This window comes from Centruroides sculpturatus, unplaced genomic scaffold, assembly GCF_000671375.1.
Source record: "Centruroides sculpturatus isolate CEXI.00-Female unplaced genomic scaffold, Cexi_2.0 scaffold568, whole genome shotgun sequence".
Classification (NCBI taxonomy): Eukaryota; Metazoa; Arthropoda; class Arachnida; order Scorpiones; family Buthidae; genus Centruroides; species Centruroides sculpturatus.
In genome coordinates, this window is record NW_019384710.1 from 273,005 (window position 1) to 279,351 (window position 6,347).

Consider the following 6,347-nt stretch of genomic DNA (forward strand, 5'->3'; position numbering starts at 1 on the left):
AGAACAAACTCGGGCGTATGGTTACTCTAATCATCACATAACCTATTTCAGTATATAATTATACATTACAAGTTTAATATAAATTTATAATTAAATTATTTTTTGGTTAAATTTACTAAAAATAATTTAAAAATTTAAAATTATTGAAATTGTGGGCTTTTTTTCTTATTTAAATTATGATTTTTATATTCATTTTTTTTTAAATAATAATTTAAAATGTTTTTAAAATTTTTCATTTATTTAATTTAATTTTCTACAATTTTAAACATGTTTAAACCTGTCATAACATGTCCTTAAACCGTTACAACGTATTTTGATCAATTTCAATTTTAAATCTTTAACGCTTGAAAATAAAATTATAAATTTTAACAACTGAAAAAAATTAAATTTTAATCTCGAATTTTTAAAATTAAAAGCACATCTTTATAATAAAGTACTGTACAACAGGATGCTTTGTATGTATTGTACAGTACTTTGGCAGGCGTTAAACGGGAGGGGGTAAACATAGAAAATAGGAAGTTTAAATTCGAGAAAAAACATAGAATTTCTTCTTAAAAGATAGAATTTTTCGACTATACTTCATCTATAGTGTATAATATACACGTACGTGCTACTTTTACTGGAATTTACGTGTCAAAAATCTCGAGGGTATAGACTTCACAGGTCGTTGTTTGGTAGACTTCAAAATGGTTTCGCTTTACTTGCTGCTCTTTTCTCTCATAGGACACGGGGACAAAAGTGTATGGACCATTAGTTTCTAGATGGGGGGTGTAAAGACGATTTGCATGTGAACTTTTCCACTGATTAAGTGTCGCGTCGTCCCCAAGGCTGGTAACTTATTGTTCCCTATTGTCTTATTGCGAAAGAAGCGAGAGATTTTAGCTTAATTATTTCCTCTTTTGTACAGAGCGTTGTAAATACGTCATCGTTATTGTGTCAGTAATGGGACCATCACATCCACACGCGATAATTGGAGAGCGTTGAGCCGTTTTGTTCTCCATTCTATAAAATCCACTTCGTCTATTTTTATGTAGAGTGAAGTATGACAACGATTAAAAATACACCTATTACTGCTACGTTAAGTTGTGTAACTGATTTTTCCAACCGTTTTTCTTACGTGTTGCGTTATTGGGTAGTGATTAAAAGATGGACTAATTGATTCTACGCGCCATAGAGTGTCAACTCGTGCCGTAGAGTGCAATACCTAAGGCTTGAAATACTAACTTTATGGTTGTAAATATAAGATCCGTAAACTCTACGCTCCAACTTTTGCTTCTAAACTCCAAGGAAGTTCTAAATTTATGGCTCTAAACTGTAAACTTTTGGTTCTAAACTTGAATCTAAGACTTCAAGCAGCAAACTTGTGTTCTAAATTCGAAGAACCTAATAAATTAGAAGCTGTGAACTTAAATTTCTAAATAGGTGATACTAAAACATAAAACACGGGAAATACTTAGTTAAAAATAACTTAATAAAATAGACATATTAGTATTCAGAAGGCCACGTGTACGAGGTTCAACAAGACAAAAACGATAGTAGAAGAGGAGAGAGCGCGGTGGAGGGGAGACTCACTTCTTGCTGATCATCTATCATCGTTACCTATAATAGAATTTCCCATTAGGAGAAGCGGTCAGTGTTTAGAGGGGGGTGGCTAAAAACTTTTACTAATCGCGTTACGGACGACGAATTTCCAGTCGCCAGAGGGTGCTGCGAGCGTGGTACATGTGTCGATCCATCAGAAATCGTCAGACATCAGTTATGGCTAATGGCTGCCCCTATCGCCTCGTCTCTTGATTGGATTACGGTTAGACGGGATCCGGTCATCCGCGCCGATGACGTCAACTCGACCCGGTGACGTCATACGGCCGGACGATATTCGTCACATGGGTCATATAGAACGTAAAATACGTAAATCACACATCGAACGTGTTGATTTGATTTTTAAATAAAATTTCTTAGAAAAAAATAAAATTTTATACATTAAAATAACTCATTAATGATTAATAAATGAAATTATATATATATATTTTGGCCATCTTCCAGTTTCTTGTAATTAATTGTTCATTAGTCCAATAGACTACTGTATGTATCTCCAATGTATATAGTCAAGTCCAAAATATTATTTGATTTTCTAATAATATTAGGGTCATTTATAAAATTATTACATTAATTTAATGCTTTTCTTGTAATCTTTTATCCAAAATTAATCGATAAATTTAATGTGTATGGAGTTTTAATATTTTTACAAGTATTATAATTTTGTAAACAATTTTTGTAGAGATTTTTGTCGTTTTTCATCAATTTAAACTCGAATAATTTATAAAAATGTCATCATTTTTGCCCAATTTAAGTTCTTTCATAACGATAAAATGTTTCTATCTTAATAAATAACTTCACGTTTTAAATATTCTTAAATGAAACTATTAATAACGAAGATACCACATGTATCTGTATACAGAATAATTATTTAAGCATAGACTTTTTGAGGAATTTACTGGAAAATTTTCTTGTTACGTGGCTTACACTTTCATATAACAACAAATAAATCAAGGCATTAACTTTAATTTAGTTACAAGTTATTCAATTTCGAGCAGTTTCTTTTTTACATTTACAAATAAGTTGAATTCATCTTCGTTCGATTTTTATGAGATAGAATTTTTACAACTGTTTTGTTAAGCTTGGAAATTGATCATATCTTTCTGTTTACTGAGCATCTTCATTGAATTCGAGCATCGATCGAATGAAGAATATTTAGATCTATCAAGCTTAAAAAGGATGAAGGTACTCTGAAAAAGTTCTGCATTTAAGCTTGAGGTAGATCAAAATCGTCTATAATCCAGCTATAGTTATATCTATAAGCTTGAAGATTGATCAGAATCATCTGAAACCGATCTATAGTTTGATCTATAAGCTTGAAGATTGATCAAAATCATCTGAAACCGTGCTATAGTTTTATCTATAAGCTTGAAGATTGATCAACATCATCTGAAACTGAGCTATAGTTTGATCTATAAGCTTGAAGATTGATCAAAATCGTCTGTAACCCAGCTATAGTTTGACCTATAAGCTTGAAGATTGATCAAAATCGTCTGAAACCGAGCTATAGTTTAATCTATAAACTTGAAGATTGATCAAAATCGTCTGTAACCCAGCTATAGTTNTCCTTTATTTTTATGTTTTTTTTAAAAAAAAAGAAAAAAATAAAAGATAAAAGAAATATAAGAACTTTCAATCAATCAGATTTTTTGGGGGAGATTTTAAGTGGATTGCAAACTATAACGTGCCTTCTTTTATTATTTTTTTTTTTTAAAGAAAACTAAGGCGTATATTCCTATAAAATTCTTTTTTAAAATAATATTATTAGATCTTTTAACGTTTTAAATATAAAATTTTACGATAACTCGGTTATTTTGGACATTAGCCCATGATAATAATGGGGTCGTAAACCTATAATGAGATTTAAACGTTACAATGAACTTATCTGTGTTTTTTTTTTTTAATATTTTAAATAAAAATTATCGATTTTGATTTAATATTATTTTTTTTTAAAACTCTTTTCCTCTTTAATTATACACGAGTTAGTTGATTAAATGATGATGAAAATTATCTAAGATCTAAATTGCAGCTGTCGAAGATAAAGCTGATACATTATAGTCATTGATAGCTGGACTACTTGAACATCTATCGATACAATTAAGTTATGTTACTCGACGATTTAATCAACCGAAAAATAGTATCATGTAGAGTAAAGTAGAGATAGATGATGACACGAGAGAAAGATACCAAATATTTACGTTTTTGTATATATTAATTAATGGATTTTTCTTGAAAAAAATTAAATTTTTTATTTAATGCTTTAAATATCTTACCTTACATTTTAATTACATTATTTTATAGTTTTAAATTAAAGAAAATTTTTTAAAAAAATGTATCATACTTGCAGTTTATTACAACTAGTATTTTGTTTCTTTATTTTAAGTGTATTTAAATTTAAATAAAAAATCTTGCATGTAATACAGAACAAGTGATTATTTAAATTAATAATTATTACAATTATGAAACATTTTATTACAGTGAAACATGCACAACATCATCATAACCTTCATCACAACATGTTGGCTGTGATTAAGGCTGTGAGCCTTAATCACAGCCAACATCACCTGTGATGAAGGCTCATCACAGCCAACATCACCTGTGACTGATGAAGGCTCATCCGTCACAGGTGATTGATGAGCCTTCTTATTTTGGAAGGCTTATCAGTCACCTGTGTAAGGTGACTGATGAGCCTTTAGTGATCACATTAGCAGGTTTCGCTGTATATAAAATGTAAATTTTTGAAAAAAATAAAAGAAGAATATCATATTAATATGATAGTTTAAACAATAAATTTTTATTAATATAATTAGGATTTGAATTATAATCTTTTGGGATTCAATTTATGAAAGTTTTACTCTTCCTCATCACCTAGATATTGAGGATTACTTATATACAGAATGCTTAATAAACAACATTACATTAATATATCTAATTAATAAAAGGTATCATTCTCGTATTTCATCATTCTTCTAATGTATTTAATATTGAATAAATTATGCAGCTTTAATTCTAAGCTTCAGATACTTTAAAATTAATATATTTATTTAATAAAATTTTATATAAAGTATAAATTTTCTTTAAAAAAAATTAATTNATTTTAATCGAAGACATTTCTAAAGAATCGCAGCTAATTTTGATCCCTTAATAAGAAAAAAAAAAACCTCTTTAACCTCTTTTGTACTATATTCAAAAAAATAGTTTGAAGTTTAGTAAATAAATTGGAATTGTATCTGAATTCTATATGTTGTAAGCGTATTTTTGTAAAGGATTTTTACTTTTATAACTTTGAAAATGTATTAATTTTAATTAATTATTTTCATTTTTAAAGAAAATTTAAACCAGAAATCTATAAAATATCACGAAAATTTAAGTTTTATTACATTATAACACACAAAATCATGTGTGTCGATGCAGAAATAGACTTCTATGCCTATCTATATTGTATACTCTTTAAAAAATTAAATGAAATCTTTCAAAATAATAAAAAAAAATCAAGAACATTTTAATGATTTCTTTAGGATTTAATTAATTTTTTTAAAATAACTATGTAACGTCTATCTAATTCGCTTTTGATCATAATTGCAAAATTGCCTCACTGCATGCTGCTAGATTAAAACTAACAAATCAATTAAATGGGGGTAGAGAGGGATAGAAACTAACTGCTTCACTTCATCATCCGACGTTCGTTCAAACCAGCCTCCAACTACGACTAATGAACTAATTATGGTGATTGGAAGGGGTGGAGTTGGTCGACAGAAGTCACTTCGTCTTTATGGTTGTGGCCATACCTGGCAAAATAACTAATGACTGATATTCGCTAGATGAAACTATTTCCAATAATAGTTAAAGGGTGTTCCTTTTTTTTATATATATATCTCTTTCATTTTGATAACTTTTTTATTTAGTGATTAATATCTAAAAAATTCACTCTTAATTTATTATCCAAAAATTACTTACAGAGAAATGTAGTGAGTGTAATTTAGGGAATTTATGTTAGTGAACATAAGTAGAAAGTATATTTTCAGGGAATTTTTAGCAGAGAACTTAATTAGAGAATATAAATAGAGAGAGTTTACATCAAAGAATACAATTTAAAGTATTTGTTTTTAAAAAATTAATTATCTTTAATTAGAATTTAAATAATAAATATGATTATCTTTATTTTCAATGGTTTATATCATTATAGTTTTGAATGTAATGGACATATTGTAAAGGCAGGATATCCTTGTATGCAAAGGTATTGTAAGGTGTTTCTATGACACTTTTCACTTTGTAGGTCATTTACTGGACATCTGCTAGAAATTCACAAGAGGCTCGAATTTTCCCACGCGATTAGTTTCCAAACTATTACTATATTTACTATACTTTATGTCAATCTTTTTTAAGTAACATTTCCGGCATCGAACTAAACTCCTACCTAATTCAATCGATCGATCTTTGTTAAAAATGATCAAAAAAAAAAAGAAGAATAGTTATCGTGGTTAAAATCGATCCCTCATAGCTTGGGGCATACTTTAATATATAGGTAAAGAGACCAAGGACTTTTCACCTAAGGATCGAATTTCGATCTTCAGCCATTCTTCTAAAAAGTAGAATGCCTTTTTTTAAAAAATATTAAAATAAAATTGATTTTTTTGGTTAATTTTTTACACTATAAAATATTGTAATATTTAAATTTTTACAGTATAAAACAATGTTGTTTATTTAGTGATTAATAAATTTCTTCTCGAATGACAATGATTGATGCTGAT